This window comes from Elephas maximus, chromosome 3 (genome assembly GCF_024166365.1).
Source record: "Elephas maximus indicus isolate mEleMax1 chromosome 3, mEleMax1 primary haplotype, whole genome shotgun sequence".
NCBI lineage: Eukaryota > Metazoa > Chordata > Mammalia > Proboscidea > Elephantidae > Elephas > Elephas maximus.
Window position 1 is genome coordinate 208,152,351 of NC_064821.1, and position 19,987 is coordinate 208,172,337.

Below are 19,987 nucleotides of genomic sequence, written 5' to 3' on the forward strand. Positions count from 1 at the left end.
GCTAAAGCCATCCACTTGTGGTACTTCTGTTATAGCAGCACTAGATAATTAAGACAACTCTTCCCAGGTCTCACCCTACGCATCTCTTTCTTTGGCTGAATCTAATCTGTATCCTTTTGCTATAACAAAACTGTCATCATGAGCATAGAACTTCCTGTAAGTCATGCCAGCAAATTACCAAACCTGAGAGTGATGGTGGGAACCCTTAAATTTGTAGCCAGCTGGTTTGAAGTGTGATTGGTCCTGGGGACCCCAAACTTGCAACTGATGTCAGAAGTGGGGCACTGTACCCTCAGACTGTGCAGTTTGGCCTAACTCATTACAGTATCCAAAGCCATGTTAGCCTGAAGGTTTAAGACAGGGTTACATCAATAGACATAGTATTTCTCTGGATGTAGCTTCAGCCTGCTAGTGTGGGACTTCCATCTTTCCATGCTTCAGCTCCCTCCTGCAGCCAGTTATTTAGGGAGTTCTTGTGTGAGCTAACACTGCCATTGTTCTGCCCCAGCCTGCCCTGCTACACTCCCTTCAATTATACCTGCTGCCAAAATACTTCCTTGATAAGCACTGCTGGGGCCGGCATTGCAGATGCTGACACCAAGGACAGCCCTCTGCTCCTGGAGCACTTCCTCTTGCTTCTCCAGCTGGAGCCAAAGCTGTGGGTACTGCTACAGATCCTCCAGGTGCCCTGGACCTCCAAGTGCCAATATCCCCAACTTGACACATTCTGCACTGAAGTCTATACGGGGAGCACCTCTCTCTTCTCCTTAGTGCCTCGGTGGACACAGAACTCGCAGTGGTGCCTTCCCAAAGAGCTCTGGCAGCAGTCCCCAGGGACTCAGCTAAGGCTCCTTCTAGGCCCAGCTAGAGGAGGGAGTGACCATTACTGTGCAAAGCTGGAATGTAAATAAGCTCGGGGTGCAGAGTGAACCAGGAAGTGACGCAGAACCACACAACCAACGAAGATGAGGGGCCATGAGCACCAGGGTAAAGATGGCCCCTTGGCTGCCCCTGGCCTTCCCTGCCCAAACTATGGGAAAGTGAAACTGGAGATTAGCATCAAAACCACACTGAAGAATATAGGTCACTTTTGAAATCAGAAAATAGCATTTTGGACCATCGTTGTAATAAAATAATTTAATTATTTATTTAGTTTGATGCTCATAGTCATGCTATGCAAACTGCTATCAGGTCACAGGTCTCAAAAGTGTGGGCACAGTCATGCTCAGTGAATCCTTTGCTGCCTCCATAAAGTCACAGGTGAACAAAACCCTTCAGGTGGTGTAGAGATAGATACCACAACAAGCAGCACCCATGTTAAGAAAGACAGAGGTCCCTAAAAAAATTCCACTACCTCAAGCAGCTTGCTTGGCATACCCCGTAACTTTACATTAGAATCCTAGTTCCTTTGCTTGGCATACCCCATAACTTTACATTAGAATCCTGGTGCCTTTGCTTGACACCCCTGTAGTTTTACATTAAAATCCTGGTTCCCCTCTCCTTAACTGTTTCTCTAAAATTACAGGAAATTGGTGGAAACTGGTTTAGGTGTCATGTTGATATTCAGGATAACCTTTTAGACCTCATACATAGTAACTTCCCTGCCTGTGGGTGGAGTTTAACTGCCATTTCCTGAACAGGTGATGCATGAAGTTATATGTAAACCCCATTGCTCCTGCATAGTACGATTATGAATATTGCTAATCTAACTCATATGAACTTCCTACCTATAAACCCCTTAAAATAACCTTCCCCCTCACTCTTGCTGAGCAGTCTTAGTGGCGTCAGCCCCAACTGCTTCTTTCCTTGCACAATGAAATAAAGGTGCATTTCCACTGTCCCACCTTGGTCTCTCATTTATTGGCTAAGAAGAGTCATACCAAGCAGAACCTGGGGTTTCTACCCAGCAACAACCTAACAATTACAGCCAAAATTTCATTATCTTGAGTGAGCAGGCCAGGTAAAAGGCCTCCTACCCACTGCTCCCTCATCCTGCACCTGACAGAATGGGAACTTAATAAGATTTATGCCTACCTGGGCGTCTCCATGTTCCATTTCTGGTATCATGAACTTTTCAACCACTCCCCGGACTCGTCATGTACCTATGAATGAGCATGTTCATGTACACACACATACATGTGTGCACATGTGCATGCACACACACACGGACAAGCATTTTGCCCTTGGCCCAGGTGATTTCCAAGGCTGTGGTCACCCCTGGTGCTGGTTTCCTGATTAATGGTTGTTCACTCCAGACTTCCTTCACCTTGTAAATCTGAAGAATTTTCCCGGGTTCTGCTCTGCTGCTTCCACGTTGAACTCCTGCTGAGGTTTTGCCTTTCCACCCCGATATACTGAATCAGAATCTACAGTTTAACAAGATCCCCAGGTGATTCTTACATATAACAAACGTTGAGAACTACTGCTCTACTAGTTGTTCTCAGAATGGGTCCCTAAACAGCAGCATTAGCATTGCCTGGGAACTTGTTAGAAATGCAAATTCTCAGCAGGGGTTCGGACCTGGGCCTGAACCCGGAAGCAGAGATACTCTGAGCAGCCTGGACCTCACCTTTCCAACATCATTTCCAGACAGGATTCAAGGAGGACAGCTGTGTCCTACCAAACCAGGCCCATTGCTGTCGAGTTGATTCTGACTCATAGTGACCCTATAGAATAGAACTGTTCCATAAGGTTTCCAAGGAGTGGCTGGTAGATTAAAACTGCTGACCTTTTGGTTAGCAGCCGAGCTCTTAACCACTGCGCTGCCGGGGTGTGCCCTTCAGGGGGTCTAATTTCTCGTTCTGCAAGTACCTCTAATTTGTTCCAGCATTCTGTTTTTCTTGCAAAATCTGTCTTTTTTTCCCACGTGTCTTTCTCATCTCATCCTTTGTTCTCACTATTCCTTCAAACCAAGTTGAGAGAAGGACTCTGCTATTTGTTGCTGACCTTACCCTGTGTGTTCTAAGATATGCTAAAGAATTTTCCCCCACCCCTGCCGCTAGGTTTTAAAACATTAATTTTAAAAGAGAATGCAATTTCTGAGGCTGTCCTTCCTTGAAGGACATTTTTTATTCCCTCTGCAGAGTGTGTTCTGGGGATTGGTCTACGGAAAAAGGATCTTTCTGGGCTTCTGTTTTGTTTTATTCCTGAGGCTGGTTTGGGGGATGGGCGACCTGGTGACACAGCTAACAGAATGGAGCCCCCCTGCTCCCTGCCTGCACTCAATTTACAACACAATAAGGGCTCCCAATGAATATCCTGAAACCACTGCAGCCCTCTCCACACTAAACATCTCTTGCCTCAGGCCAACCCTATTCACCTTGATGGTTACTTTCAGTGTCTAGCATCTCACTCTGCACTGTAGTACTTGGTCCCTAGTGATGAAAAAGAACACAAAGTCTTGCTCTTCAAACATGACAACCCACGCACACACACTCCCACACTCAGACTCCAGAAGCTGTGTGCCTTCTAGAAGTGTTCCTTTTGTGTTGCTGCCCAAACGTAAACCTCTTCCTTCAGGAGGAAAGGGCAAAAGGTGGGAGGGAGGGTGTATGGTAGTGCCAGAACACTTCTCCTCAAAGTTTGGGGCCCTGTGGCTTCCTCACCTCTCTAGCTACTTCTGGGCTGGAGTTGGAGTGAGAGAGAGTGGTCACGAGGAAAGGAGACAGCTCAGCAGGAAGCCTGCCAGTGGGAGAAAGCACTTCACTCTCTCTCTGGCCCAATAAAACCAAACTAGTCACCACAGAGTCAATGCCGACTCATGACAACACCATGTGTGTCAGAATAGAACTGTGCTCCATAGGATTTCAATGACTAACTTTTCAGAAGCTGATCACCAGGCCTTTCTTCCGAGGTGCCTCTGGCTTGACGCGAACCTGCAATGTATTGGTTAGTAGCTGATTACATTAATTGCACCTCCCAGAGAATCCATAAACCAAAAACCAAACCCATTGCTGTCAAGTTGATTCCAATTCATAGCAACCCTGTAGGACAGAGTAGAGCTGCCCCATAGGGTTTCCAGGGAGCACCTGGTGGATTTGAACTGCTGACTTTTTTGTTTAACAGCCATAGCTCTTAACCACTGTGCCACCAGGACTCCAGAGATTCCACAGTCCATGCTAAAATCTCAGAGCACACAGGTGGGAAATGGAGAGGATTACTATTTCCAGGTTTCTATGGGTGACTTTTCCATACTATAAACCAAAATCTAGGACTCTCTGGTTTCATTCTAAAGAGGAGGCAGGTCTATGTATTCCTGGAAATCCTTAACAGGGTTAACTAAATCCTGTGGATGATGGGTGTGTGCCTGCATTCCTGGCTGTTTCCCTCACACCCTTTTTCATTGTTTGCTTTCTCTTTAATTTCACATTTGTCAGCCATGAAGAGGAGGGGTGAGGGGCCAATAGTCCCCAATTGCTACCAGTCATAAAGCACAGAAAATCAAGTACTGACCACCCCTCCATCAGCGACCACTGGCCCTACCTGACAGTGTGGGGCAAGGTATCCAGTATTCAAAATTACCCCTGGAAGTCCACTGCTGTAAATAAATGTGGTTGGCTGGATATAAACAGCTAGCTATATTTTCAAAGACAAATAAGTTTAAAGAAAAAAGCCTTCCATCAGCTACACTCTGTCTGTATTGGCTTCCTGTGGCTGCTGTAACAAATGGACCCAACTGGGCAGCTTCAAACAACAGAAATGTACTGTTAGGGTCACACTCCTTCAGAAGGCTCTTGGGAGGGTCATTCCTTGGCTCTGCTGGCTCCAGTTATTCCTCGGCTTGTGGCTGCATAGCTCCAATGTCTGCCTCTGTCTTCATAAGGCCTTCTCTTTCTCCTCAAATCTCCCTCTGCTTTTTTCTTATAAGAAGGACATTTACCACTGATTTAGGGCCCACACGGAAAATCCAACATTATTTTACTCGAGGCCCTTAACTTAATTACACTGGCAAAGACGCTTTTCCCAGATAAGGTCACATTCACAGGTTCCAGGATATGGACACATCTTTTGGGGGGTGGCCTAGTGGTTAAGAGTTCAGCTGCTAACCAAACGGTCGGCAGTTTGAATCCACCAGGCGCTCCTTGGAAACCCTATGGGGGCAGTTCTACTCTGCCCTATAGGGTCACTATGAGTCGGAATTGACTCGACAGCAATGGGTTTTGGTTTTTTAAGGAGCCTTAGTGGTGTAGCGGTTAAAGTGCTTGGCTGCTAACTGAAAGGTCAGCAGTTTGAATCCTCCAGCTGCTCCTTGGGAGAACGATGTGGCGGTCTCCTTCCATAAAGGTTTACAGCCTTGGAAACCGTATGAGGTAGTTCTACTCTGTCCTATAGGATTGCTAGGAGTCAGAATGGACTCAACGGCAGGTGGTTTGGTTTTGGGGAATGACAAACAAAATTGAAAATGAGAGGTTTTAATTCTTCTGGTTGAAAATAAGAGAAGAGTCTCTCCCTTCTCCTGTTCTTTCAGAATTCCCATTAGAAAACTTGTAAATTGTGTCTCTGTCCCATTGAAAAGTATGTATTTTAAGGATGTTTCCTTAAAGACTTGGGAACTGTCTCTTTTGGAATTTAATCATTAAGGAAGATCGTACCCTCTACCTCCCAGTTTCCTGGAAACAGATTAGCATAACTACAGGTATCTTGCCATAAAGATGACAGAAAATTAGTAATTTTATCTTGAAAGCATTAATGTAATGGGTTGTATCCATTTAGCTATACAAAGGATAGCAATGGCCACGCAGAATTCACAAACCGTGCTCATGATTACGTGGTTTGTTAGGGAAGTATCGGATTCCTTTCTGTTTTTGCAATCTTTTTAGTGGCTTGCCTTTGATGCGTCACATTTTGGATAATGATTTTCAATAATAACACTTTTCTTACTCTTCTATTTTTGTGAAGAGGTTTTCTGGGTTGAAGAGTAGATTTTAAGTAGCTTTTCCCTAACAGGGCCACTGTTCACCCTGCTACACCAACCATCGAGGGTGCCTACTTAATCAGGAGTATAGATTATAAAGAAAAGAAGCAAAATGATAACAAAAAGTATAGTAATAATAGCTATTTATTGAGGCACTTCCATGTGCCAGGAAGTTATTTTATATAATACATCAATCCTAGGTAAATCGTAAGTGTCAAAAAGATTAAGTAACCTAGCTGTATTAGTCATCTAGTGCTGCTATAACAGAAATTCTACAAGTGGATGGCTTTAACAAACAGAAATTTATTTTCTCACAGTTTAGGAGATTAGAAGTCTGAATTCAGGATGCTGGCTCTAGGGGAAGGCTCTGGAGGAAGGTCCTTGTCTCTTCTGAGCTTCTGTTCCTGGACAATCTTCATGTGGCTTGGTTTCTCTTGTCCCCCATGCCTGCTTCTTAGCTTGTCTGTTCCATCTCTTTTATATCTCAAAAAAGATTGACTCGAGACATACCAAAAAAACAAACCAAACCCGTTGCCTTGAGTCAATTCCGACTCATAGTGACCCTATAGGACAGAGTAGAACTGCTCCACAGAGTTTCCAAGGAGTGCCTGGTGAACTGTAACTGCCAAGCCTTTGGTTAACAACCTTAGTTCTTAACCACTACACCACCAGGGTTTCCACTCAAAACATAACCAAAAAAAAAAAAAAAACCACCATACCCAGTGCCATTGAGTCGATTCAGATTCATAGCGACCCTATAGGACAGAGTAGAACTGCCCCATAGAGTTTCCAAGGAGCACCTGGTGTATTCAAACTGCCTACCTTTTGGTTTGCAGCTGGAACACTTAACCACTACGCCACCAGGGTTTCCACTCAAGACATGTCCTACCCTATTTCTGCCTAATTAACATAACAAAGACAACCCATTCCCAAATGGTATTATAACCACAGGCATAAAAAAAAAAGCTATTTTTTTTTTTTATACAGGTTAGGAATTACATACAACACATATTTTGGGGGGACACAATTCAACTCATAACATTCCACACTTTGACCCCCAAAAAATCCTGTCCTTGCCACATGCAAAACACATTCACCCCATCACATCATTGCAAAAGTCTTAAATCAACTCCAAGTCCAAAATCTCATCTTCTGAAGTATCTGAATCAAGTATAAGTGAGACTGTAGGCATATTCCATCCTGGGGCAAAATTCTCTTCATCTGTGAACCTGCGAAATCTAGACTACAAGCTGTTTCCGAAGTACGATGGTAGAATAGGCACAAGGTAGACATTTCCATCACCAATGGGAGAAATTGGAGGGAAAGAAGGGATAATAGGCACCCAGTAAATTCAAAACCCAACAGAACAATTTATATTAGCTCTCAAGACATAAAGATAATCCTTTGTTCTTTGGGACCACCTGGCCAATGCCTCTGCCCTCCAGATTTTGGGTGTTGGCCACCCCTCTGAATTCTGGGTGGAGGCCTCCTGGCCCTGGGCTTCAGCTCCACCTTCCAGGCCCTCTGGGATGGCAACACAGCTCCCCTGGCTTTAGGAGGCGGCACTGGGTGGGTATTCTCCTAGTCCATCTGAGTGTTGACCCCACCCTGTTGGCCTTGGCAGGCCCGGTTCTTCTGCCCCTTGGGCATGGCAGCCCTGTCCCCTCAGCTTTGGGTGGCAGCCCCATTCCTCTGGCACACCTTAAAGGCTCCAGAACTGAGTTGGCAAAGATCTGACTCTTTGAAACCTGGGAGGCTGTGGCTCCACCTTTTAAAACCCAGATGGCCCTGCTTCCCATGCTCCTTCCAATAGTTCTGTGGATCTCTGAGCTGCTCCAGGGATGGTCCTTTTCTTTTCTCGGAAATCCTAGTTAGGTAGTGGTTAAGTGCTATGGCTGCTAACAAAAAGGTCGGCAGTTTGAATCTACCAGGCGCTCCTTGGAAACTCTATGGGGCAGTTTTAGTCTGTCCTATAAGGCTGTTATGAGTCAGAATCAACTTGAAGGCAATGGGTTTGGTGTTTTTGGTTTGGAGGACAACAGATGTTGCTCCTTTTGCCAGTTTCCTGGCTGTAGAATTCCAGGAGGCAGACAGCGTTCTTTCCTCTTGTCCTTTCTCTGTCCCCTTCACTCTAAGCTGTGGTAGTTGGTTAGATCTATCAGTCAAAGGATTAAACTTTTTAACAAAGATCATGTATGTAGCCACATCCTTGGTGAACAGTCTAGGACACATGTCCTTAGTTTGTACAACAGAATTTTCCAAATCTTTAAGTTCTGTTTTCATTTTGCACAGTTCATTTTTAAGTCCATCTCTTTCACATTTTGCTGTGAGTGGCAAGGAGAAACCACGTGGCCTGTTTATGATCTGGCTTAGAAATCTCCTCAGTCAGGTATCCAGGTTCATCACTTACAAGTTCTACCTTCCACCAAACATCTGAGTGTAATTCAGACAAATTCTTTGCCACTGCATAAAAAGCTTTGCTCCTTCTCCACTGTTTAATCACATGTTCATCGTTTTCTTTGAAGCCTCCCCAGAAGCACTTTTAAAGTCCACATTTCTGGAAACTTGCTGTTGCTGGCACCATATGTGTTCTCTAAGACAGTAGAGACTTTCTCTATAGCTCTCCTCACGTCCCTCTGAGCCCTCACCAGAATTGTCTTTGACATCCATAATTCTGCCAAGAATAGTAGGCAATCTAGGCTTTTACTATTAAAGCACCTTAAAACTTGTCCAGCCTCTACCTATTACCCAATTCCAAAACTGCTTCTACATTTTAGGTATTTCTTAGGGCAGCACCTCACTCTTCTGGTAGCAAATTCTGTCTTAGTTGTCCAGTGCTGCTATAACAGAAATACTACAAGTGGATGGCTTTACCAAACAGAAATTTATTTTCTCAGTTTAAGAAGCTTAAAAAAAAAAAAAAGAAGAAGGAAAAAAAAACAAGCCCATTGCAACTCAAGGCCAAATTCAAGGTGCCAGCTCTAGAAGGCTTTCTCTCTTTGTCTGCTCTGGAGGAAGGTCCTTTTCCCTTCTGAGCTTCTGCTCCCAGACAATATTCATGTGACTTGGCACCTCTCTTTCCCTATGTCTGCTTCTTAGCTTGCTAGTTTAATCTCTTTTATATCTCAAAAGAGATTGACTCAAGACACACCCTACACTAATCCTGTCTCATTAACATACCAAAGACAACCCATTCCCAAATAGAATTATAACCACAAGCATAGAGGCTAGGAATTATGATACATATTTTTGGAGGTCACAATTCAATCCATAACACTAGCCAAGATCACACCAACATTAACAAGTGGCAGAGTCAGAATTCAATCCCAGGTTCTGTGATTTTAACAGTTATGCTCTACTGATCTTGTTTTATTTTTTTTTAAGCCCTAAATCATGTTACCAGTTGCTGTCGAGTTGATTCCGATTCATAGTGATCCCATGTGTGTCAGAGTAGAACTGTGCTCAATAGGGTTTTCATAGCTGTGATCCTTTGGAAGCAGATTTATGGGCCTTTCTTCTGAGGTGCTTCTGGGTAGGTTTGAACCCCTAGCTTTTTCAGTTAGCAGCACAGCACTTAACTGTTGATGCCATCCCCCAAAACACCAAACCTGTTGCCATCAAGTCAACAAAAATACAACAAGCAGATGGCTTGAACAAAGAGAAATTTATTCTTTCATAGTCTAGGAGGCTAGAAGTCCAAATTTAGGGTGACATCTCCAGGGGTAGGATTTCTTTCTCTGTCGGCACTAGAGGAAGGTCCCTGTCGTCAATCTTCCCTGGTCAAGGAGATTCTCAGTGCAGGGACCCTGGGTCCAAAGGACACACTATTCTCCTGGCTTTTGTTTCTTGGTGGTATAAGGTCCCCATGTCTTTCTGCTCACATCTCTCTTTTATATCTCAAAAGAGATTGACTTAAAACACAAACTAATCTTGTAGATTGAGTCCTGCCTCATTAACATAACTGCCTCTAATTCTGTCTCATTGACATCATAGAGGTAGGATTTACAACACATAGGAAAATCACATCAGATGACAAAATGTTGGATAATCACACAATACTGGGAATCATGGCCTAGCCAAGTTGACAGATATTTTGGAGGGACACAATTCAATCCATGGCAGTGACCCATGTGTTAGAGTAGAACTGCTCCATAGGGTTTTCTTAGTTGTAATTAGTGCTATTCAAAGTGATGGTCTGCAACAAGATAAGGACCTGGTGCCAGCACATAAATCAAACATCCGATGGATTCTTCTACACCAACAAAGAGAACTTCGAAAAGGAAATCACCAAATTAATACCATTTAAAATAGCCCTCGAGAAGATAAAATACTTAGGAATAAATCTAACCAGAGATGTGAAACACCTATATAAAGAACTACAAGAAACTACTGCAAGAAACCAGAAGAGACCTACCTAAATGGAAAAATATACTTTGCTCATTGATATGAAGACTCAATGTTGTGAAAATATCAATTCTACCCAAAGTGATCTACAGATACAATACATCCCGATCCAAATTCCAATGATATTTTTTTAACAAGACGGAGAAACAAATCACCAACTTCATATGGAAAGGGAAGAGGCCCCAGATAAGTAAAGCATGAATGAAGAACACTACCTGATTTTAGAACCTATTATACCGCCATAGTAGTCCAAACGGCCTGGTATTGGTACAACGGGTACATAGATCAGTGGAACAGAATTGAGAATCCAGACAAATTCATCCACTTTTGAGCAGCTGATATTTGACAAAGGCCCAAAGTTCACTAAATGAGGAAAAGACAGTCTCTTTAACAAATGGTGCTGGCATATCCATCTGCAAAAATATGAAACAGGACCCATACCTCACACCATCCATAAAAACTAACTCAAAATGGATCAAAGACCTAAATATAAAATCTAAAACGATAAAGTTCATGGAAGAAAAAATAGGGACAATGCTAGGAACCCTAATACAGGGCATAAACAGAATACAAACCATAACTAACATTGCACAAACACCAGAGGAGAAGCTAGATAACTGGAAGTATCTAAAAATCAAACACTATGCTCATCAGACTTCACCAAAAGAATAAAAGACAACCTACACACTGGGAAAAATTTTTGGCTACATCATATCTGAATAGGGTTTAATCTCTAAAAGCTACAAGATAGTGCAAAACCTCAAAGATAAAAAGACAAATAACTCGATTGAAAAAATGGGCAAAGGATATGAACAGGCACTTCACCAAAGAAGACATTCAGGTGGCTAACAGATCCATGAGGAAATGCTCACTATCATTAGTTGTTAGAGAAACGCAAACCAAAACTACAATGAGTTACCATCTCACCACAACAAGGCTGGCACTAATCCAAAAAACACAAAAGAATAAATGTTGGAGAGGTTGTGGAGAGACTGGAACACTTATGAACTTCTGGTGAGAATGTAAAATGATACAACCACTTTGAAAATTGATTTACACTTCCTTAAAAAGCTAGAAATCAAAGTTCCATACGATCCAGCAATCCCACTCCTTGGAATATAACCTAGAGCAATAAGAGCCATCACACGAATAGATATATGCACACCCATGTTCATTGCACCACTGTTCACAATAGCAAAGAGATGGAAACAACCTTGGTGTCTATCAACTGACAGATGGATAAACAAATTATGGTACATACACACAATGGAATACTATGCAACAATAAAGAACAATGATAAATCTGAGAAACATCTCACAACATGGATGAGCCTGGAACGCATTATGCTGAGTGAAATTAGGCAGTCGTAAAAGGGTAAATATTGTATGAGACCACTATTATAAGAACTCAAGACGGAACACACAGAGAACCCCGGAGGGAGCAGGAGAACAGTGGGATGCAGACCCCAAATTCTCGTAAGAAGACCAGACTTCATGGTCTGACTGACACTGGAAGGACCCCAGAGGTCATGGTCCCCAGACCTTCTGTTAGCCCAAGACAGGAACCATTCCCAAAGCCAGCTCTTCAGACAGGGATTGGACTGGACTATGTCTGTCCTGTAGGGTTGCTATGAGTCGGAATCAACTCGAAGGCACTGGGTTTACTGGGTTTATGGGATAGCAAATGACACTGGTGAAGAGTGAGCTTCTTGGATCAAGTAGACACATGAGACTATGTTGGCACCTCCTGTCTGGAGGGGAGATGAAAGGGCAGAGGGGGTCAGAAGTTGGCCGAATGGACATGAAAAGAGAGAGTGGAGGGAAGGAGTATGCTGTCTCATTAGAGGGAGAGCAGTTAGGAGTATATAGCAAAGTGTATATCAATTTTTATATGAGAGACTGACTTGATTTGTAAACTTTCACTTAAAGCACCAAAAAAAAAAAAACTCAAGAAAAGGTTTAATCACAGAAGAAAACATTCTTTGATGGTTATGAGGGTGGGGAGGGAAGGAAAGGGGTATTCACTAACTAGATTAAAAAAAAAAAAAAACTAGATAGTAGACAAGAATTTTCTTAGGTGAAGGGAAGGACAGCACACGATACAGGGGAAGTCAGCACAACTGGACCAAACCAAAAGCTAAGAAGTTTCCTGAATATAACCAAACACCCCGAAGGACAGAATAGCTGAGGGTGGGATCTGGGGACCATGGTTTCAGGGGACATCTAGGTCAGTTGGCGTAACAAAGTTTATTAGGAAAATGTTCTGCATCCCACTTTAGTGAGTGGTGTCTGGGGTCTTAAAAGCTTGTGAGTGGCCATCTAGGATGCATCAATCGGTCCCAACCCACTTGGAGTGAAGGAGAATGTAGAACACCAAAGACACAAGGAAAATATTAGCCCAAAAGACAGAAGGGCTGCATAAACCAGAGACTCCATCAGCCTGAGACCAGAAGAACTAGATGGTGCCCCGCTACTAACAAGGACTGCCCTGATAGGGAAAACAATAGAGAGTCCCTGATGGGATTGGGAGAAAAGTGGAGAATAGAACTCAAATTCACATAGAAAGACCAGACTTAATGGTGTGACTGAGACTGGAGGAAGCCCCAAAGCCACGGCCCCCAGACAGTCTGTTAACCCAGAACTAAAACCATTCCCAAAGACAACTCTTCAGACAAAGATGAGACTGGACTATAAAGCATAATACTGTGAAGAATGTGCTTCTTAGTTCAAGCAGATACACAAGACCACCGGAGACCACCAGAGACCACTTTCATCCAGAGGCAGAATGAGAAGGCAGGGAGGGACAGGATGGACGCAAGAAACCCAGGGTGGAAAAGGGGAGTGTGCTGTCACATTAAAGGGATTGCAACTAATGTCACATAACAATACATGTATAAATTTTTGTATGATAAGTTAACCTAAAGCACAATTTTTTTAAAGTGTACAATTCAGTGGTTTTTAGCATATTCACAAGGTTTTGCAAGCATCACCACTATCTAATTCCAGAATATTTTCATCACTCTAAAAGACCCATGGAAACCCTGGTGGCGTAGTGGTTAAGAGCTACGGCTGCTAACCAAAGGGTCGGCAGTTCGAATCCGCCAGGTGCTCCTCGAAAACTCTATGGGGCAGTTCTACTCTGTCCTATAGGGCTGCTATGAGTTGAATCGACTCGACGGCAGTGGGTTTGGTGGTTTGGTAAAAGACCCGTTGGCAGTCACACGCCATTCTTCCCTCCCCTCAGGCCCTGGCAACCATCAATCTGCATTCTGTTTAACTCTATGGATTTGCCTATTCTGGACATCTCACACAAACGGAATCATACAGTTTGTCACTGGCTTCTTTCTTTTAGCGTAATGTTTTCAAGGTCCATCCATGATACAGCATGCACTTCTTCATTCTGTCCAAATCATATTCCATTGTATGGCTATATCACATTTCGTTTACCGTTGAACCTGTAGAATTGAAAATGGCATCACCTCCAGTACCTAAACTACAGTCAGTTTGGAAACCGTTGCACTATATAATTTCTGTCAAGTAATTCAAATAAATTGCGTCTTTTTTAGATAGTTTAGGGGGGAAGAGAGAAGAAAATAGTTGGAAAAAAACCCAAAAATTCGATATATTTCTCTTCTTTCAAGAAAAGCAGAACTCTTTGCAAGCCAAAATGTTTTACCCACTTTTCTCCCGTGCCAACACATCTCTGTACACCTAAGGACTCAGAGAGTACGGTGCTACCCTGGTTGGATGCTGAGTCCCACTAAGTGCTGAATAAATGATGAAAAATAAGCAAATGAGCGGGAAGGAAGGGAAGTGGCCACCTTGCTCTTCTCCCTCTTCCTGTTCCCCTCACCTGCCGCTCCCCCGCCTGCTGCTCTTCCTTTCTCTGGTGCAAGTGGCTGAGCTGGCAGTTGTGGGGCGAGCTGCTGGGGAAAGGTCAGCGGTTAAGCTTAATTACAGGTAAATACAATTTCTCCGGGAGTGCTTCAGGAAAGGAGAGCAGATAAGATCAGGGAAAGTGCTTGGAGGGCCCTGGAAGGCAAACCCTCTACAAATATAGGATTGGCTTTTATTGTCCCTGGCGTTAATAAAACAGATGTTCTCAAAGCATTCCTCCAACCTGTAACAGGACTTGGAAAATTGCTGTCCCTTTATTGGTTGCTGAAACCAAATAAAAATCAAATTAAAGTTTAATTCACCTAGAATTTTCTTCATGGTAGCTCTGCTAGGCCAGCCTTGAGGCAGGGCCAACTTCCTCCTCCCCCTCCATGGCATACGTTGCCCTGGGCCTGAAGCCCCCAGGGGTCAGGCGCTCCTTTTCCTCTCCCAGAGGCCCAGGGTGGGTGGTGTTTGCAACTGGAGAAAGGGCAGCGGCTCAGGCCAAGATGAAAGAACAATGGAAGTTGCTGGATGATATCAGAGAGGACCTCCCTCCTCTTCTCCCCTCTGGGGTCTCCATGGCAACGGGGGAAAGCTGTTAGGTATTCCAGCTATGTGACCTGGGCCACACATTTTACCCAGCCTCCCGAGGGCCGCTAGACCGTAAACACTGTGAGGCCTACAACCCCAAATGTCATGTTCACTCTTATACTCCTTATTCTCAGAACAGAGCCTGGGATAATGGGGGCTCACTTAATATCTCATGCATTTATTCAATATTTTCTCATTCAATTAATACATCAGTGGATGAATGAATGAACAAACGAAGTCATTTTCCAGCTGTTTCCCTTCCTAAATAATTTCCAATCTTCATTCATCTCCCTCCTTCCTCCCTTCTTCCCTCTCGTTCTTCCCTTCCTCCCTCCCTTCCTTCCTGCCTTCCTCCCTTTCCTCCCTTCCCTCCCTCCCTCCCTCTCCTCCCTCCCTCCCTCCCTTCCTTCCTCCCTTCCTTCCCTCCCTCCCTTCTCCTCCCTCCCTCCCTTCTCCTTCCTCCCTCCCTTCTCCTTCCTCCCTCTCTCCCTCCCTCCCTCCCTCCTTTCCTTCCTTCTCTTTTCTGTGACACACAAATAACCTAGGACCTCCAGGGCAAATTCCAACTCTGACAAATGATTCCACAGGTGCTGAGAGTTAACAGTTTGCCATTGGCTATGTAAACTCAGAGTTGGGTTTTGTAATTGTGAAATGCATTAAGTGCTCTACAAACACAAATCATGACGTCATCAGGAGGTGAATGAACACCAGCACCAAGCTGTCTTCTAGGTCAAGAAGTGCCTCAAGAAAAGCCACTGCAAGGACATGAGAAGGTAAGAGCTAAACCCTGGCAGGGCTGCAAGTCCTCTTCAGAAATTGTAAAACCAGTTGCTGTTGAGGCGACTCTAGCTCATGGCGACCCATGTGTGTCAGAGTAGGACTGTGCTCCACAGAGTTTTCAATTGCTGATTTCTCAGAAGTAGGTCTCCAGGCCTTTCTTCCAAGGCATCCTAGGGTGGATTTAAACCTTGAAACTTTCCCTTAGCGGTTAAGCTCATTAACCATTTACGAAAGCCAGAGACTCTCTTTAGAAATTAAAAAACAAACAAGCCGGAAAAAAAAAAAAAAAAATCCACTGCCATCGAGTTGATTCCAACTCATAGGGACCATACAGGATAGAGTAGGCCTGCCCCATAGGGTTCCCTAGATGGTAATCTTTATGGAGGCAGATTGCCACATCTCTCTCCTGTAGAGCGGCTGGTGGGTTCCAACCGCTGACCTTTTGGTTAGCGGCAACCGAGTGCTTTAACCACTGAGCCACCAGGGCTCCTTCTTTAGAAATTAGCTCCTGCTTAATCACCCATTAGCCCATTTGTTTAACATTTCAGTGGCTGCAAAGTGGACTGGGCCATACAGGGAAGAACGTGGCCAGAAGTCTGTCTGTGAGGGGCCAACAAGCTAGTGAGGGGGTGGGTACAGCGGGCTGCACAGAAATACATTGTAACCTTACAATGTGGCAAGAGCCGAAGTAGACCCAAAATACAGACCGTGTTGGGAAATGCTTCACAGAAGAGGTGATGGAAAAGTCCTAGGCAGGAGGACAAGATTCATTCCGTGTTTTGTAAAGTGAAGATTGGAAGGGGAACTTAGGGCTATGAGAACCGAGAAGAGGGAACACATTGAAGAGAGATGTGTCTCAGTCCATCTTCAGGCTTCCTCTGAGGCTGACACTGCCTCCACCAGGCATTTTCCTCCCTACAGGTGTCTTTAAAAACACCCTACACTTTAATATTTGTGGCAATGCTGATTTGGGTTTACATGAATGGGAGTTTTTCTTTAAGGCCCAAGAGATTTAATCATCATGTATATTGTGGTGTACGATTAAAAAGACGGAGATGTGGAAATCACACCACTGTTAAGACGCATTCTTCATTTTGTTTTATGAAATGTAGTGCATTTTCTGAACCTGTGTACAAGCTAAGTAGCTTACCTTTCCTCCACCACAGAAGGAGCTGAGCAGAGTTAAGCGCCCTGATTTTAATTCATGAACCAGGAAATCTCTCCAGGCAGATCCCGGTGAGTTTTCAGTTTGGCTGCTGACAAACAGAGAAATGTGCTTTCTACAGCCCCTTCCTGCCCATCCCATGTCCCGCTGCCCGTGTTCTTCAGAGCCATTGATAGATGCTGACAGAATATAGCACCCATGGTTTGAAGAGCCAAGGTTTGCTCCACAGGTGGCTCAGAGCCATAAAGAGCTTTCTTACGGGCATGTAGCGTGTCATGGTGGCTTGGAAGCTACATGTTGTTGGGACATCTATCACTGAGACAGGTATGGTCCCCTCTCCGCCCTCTGCTTTTTCAAAATTTAGCATTTTCTGAACAAGATGAGGTTTTCTCCAAGAGCGGGCTAGAAAAGGCTGCTATTAAATTAAGAGACTACCACCTATCTGTCTGCAGTACCGAGGTGGCTTGCATGTTACGGTGATGATGGAAGCTTTATCACTGGTATTTCAAACACCAGCAGGCATTTGGTGGGCAGATTTCTATGGCGCTTCCAGCCTAAGGCTAGGAAGAAAATTAGCCAATGAGAACCCTGTGGATCACAACAGAATATTGTCTGACAGAGTGCTAGAAGATGGGCCCCTAGCTTGGAAGGCACTCCAGATACACAGTAGCCATACCCATGGGCTGGAGCATTACAACAGTCATGAAGATGGTGCAGAACCAGGCAGCATTTCTTTCTGTTGTACATGGGGTGGCCATGAGTTGGAGCTGACTAGATGACAATTAACAGCAACAACAAATTAAGAGAGAAAAAGTAAGGGAAGAAAAGGAAGGACAAAAAGGTGGAGGAGAGATGGGAGAAAGGGGAGGAGGAAGAGGTTGAAGAGCCTGGAGGAAAAAAAAAAAAAAAACTGGAGAAGCAGAGTTAAAAAGAAGGGGTATCTCAGGATAACCTTTAACTTTTAAACCAAAAACAACCCCTGAAGTCTTCTTAAAAGCGAACAGTGGTTTAGTTTAACTAGTAAAAAAGGTCTTCCTTGAGCATTATGCTCTTTTAAGACCTATCTATATGGGGTCAACCTGACAACAGCAATTTCAAAGATTAGATAGGAACTTTAGGGGGCCGTGAGTTTATGTTAATGAGGGAGGAACAAGTCAGAAAAGTGGATAAGAATTGTTGCACAGCACAAAGAATGTACTCAGTGTTGCTAAATTGTTAAATCAGCGTACGTTTTCCTGTGTATATTCTCAACAACAACAACAAAATAAAAAAAATTGGGGGGAGAAAGAGGGATAATAATAGTGCTGACTTTTCTAGGACTGTGGGATTAAAGAGTCCTACTGCAGGGCCTTTGCACGAGAGTCCCAGCTCAACCTCACCTCACAGCAAAGCCAGCCCTGATCTTCCTATTTAAGATCCACCCCCTCTCATCACTCTCTAATTGCTCAACCAGGTTTTATTTTTCTTTATTTCTATATTTCTTCATGCCTTCTTATTGGCTTGTTTGTGTCCCCTCAAAGGAATGTATACCTCACCAATGCAAGCACCGTTTAAGTTTCATCCTCTCTGTATTCCCCAAAGGAAACCCCGGTGGCATAGGGGTTAAGTGCCACAGCTCCTCACCAAGAGATCGGCAGTTCGAGTCCGCCTGGCGCTCCTAGGAAACTCTATCGGGCAGTTCTACTCTGTCCGATAGGGTTGTTATGAGTCGGAAGCGACTCAACAGCGGTGGGTTTGGTTTTTTTGTTTTGTATCCCCAAACACCTAGAACAGTTCCTGGCACAGGGCAGGTGTTCATTAAATATTTGTTGAATGAATGGATGAGTGGTCCAGGGACTCCTTAAGGAAAAAATTTTCTCCTTCCCCACCCAATCTCACAATGTCCCTGCGAACTAGAGTTTTGATTTAACATCCTATCTCATGAAGAGAAACTGTTTTTATTTGAATATAGTTTGAACCTAATCCTCTTTTTCATAACTTTTTTACCTCCCTGTACTCCAAGCTGGGCACGCGAGAGAGAACACATGTGTGCACGCACGTCCGTCAAGAGGTTTCTCCGTTCTTTTAGGAGGATGCCTATGGGACAGACCTTAAGTCTGCAGAGCAACCACAATGCCGATTTCTTTCCCAGTTGAGTTCCGTGCCTCCCAGAAGGGGCCGGTGATGAATCCAGTGATAGAGGGAGGAGCGTGAAGCCAGGCAGAGCTCACATTACAGAGAACACTATTTTCTCTCTCTTTTCTAAAGCCTCTGTGGAGTTGCAGATTTTTCTCTGAGCTGTGACAGTACTGGTGGTTGCCGGGTGCCTGGGGGCTTTGTGCCATAACTTTCGAGTAATTCAGGCAGGAAAAGTTGAAGGAGCTGATGAAAAGGAACCCCAGAAAAGAGATGCAAAGCGGAGAAGAGGGAGAGAAGACACAAAAGCCTCCCACACTCTCTTTAGTGCACACTAAGCCCATTTGTGGGGCAGTGGTTGAGTTAGGGCTGATAACCAAAAGGTTGACAGTTTGAATCCACCAGCAGATCCTTGCAAACCCTGTGGGGCAGTTCTACTCTGTCATATAGGGTCACTATGAGTCAGAATTTGACTCAGTGGCCATGGGTTTGGTTTTTTGATTTAAGCTGGTCTGTTACCCCTCCTACGGGGCCAAAGGAAATCATCAGCTTAGCTTTTGAGTGCTTTAGGCCAATGACTCTCCAAACTACCCTCCTAGCAACTCTTAATGGTTGAAGGGAACTTTCCAGCCAGCATACCCTATTTATCCAATTTAGCCTAAATGGCAGCTCCCTGGTGAAGCTACCCTTGACTGCCCCTAAATTAGTCATTCCTTCTCTGTCCTCTCATGGCAATCTATTGATTACAGGACATACCATATTTTTTTGCACACACATAATTTTTCTGTTATAATGTCTGTTTTCCTCAATAGTGTGGGCTCCTTGAGGGCAGGGCTATGTCCTACTCCTCTCAGTATCCCCAGCACCTAGCACCATGCCAGGCACACAGGAATCACTCAACAAATGCTAGAAAAGGCAATGGAGCTTAAAAATAAAGTTTTGAACAGCCTTTTAGCTCAGTCACGAAGTCACTCCTGAGGTTTACCCTTCAGGCAAAGATCGGACAGTTCCATAAAACAAAACGAGACTAAAGGGGCACACCAGCCCAGGGGCCCGGACTAGAAGGCAGGAGGGGACAGGAAAGCTGGTAATGGGGAACCCAAGGTCGAGGAGGGTGTTGACATGTCTTGGGGTTGGCA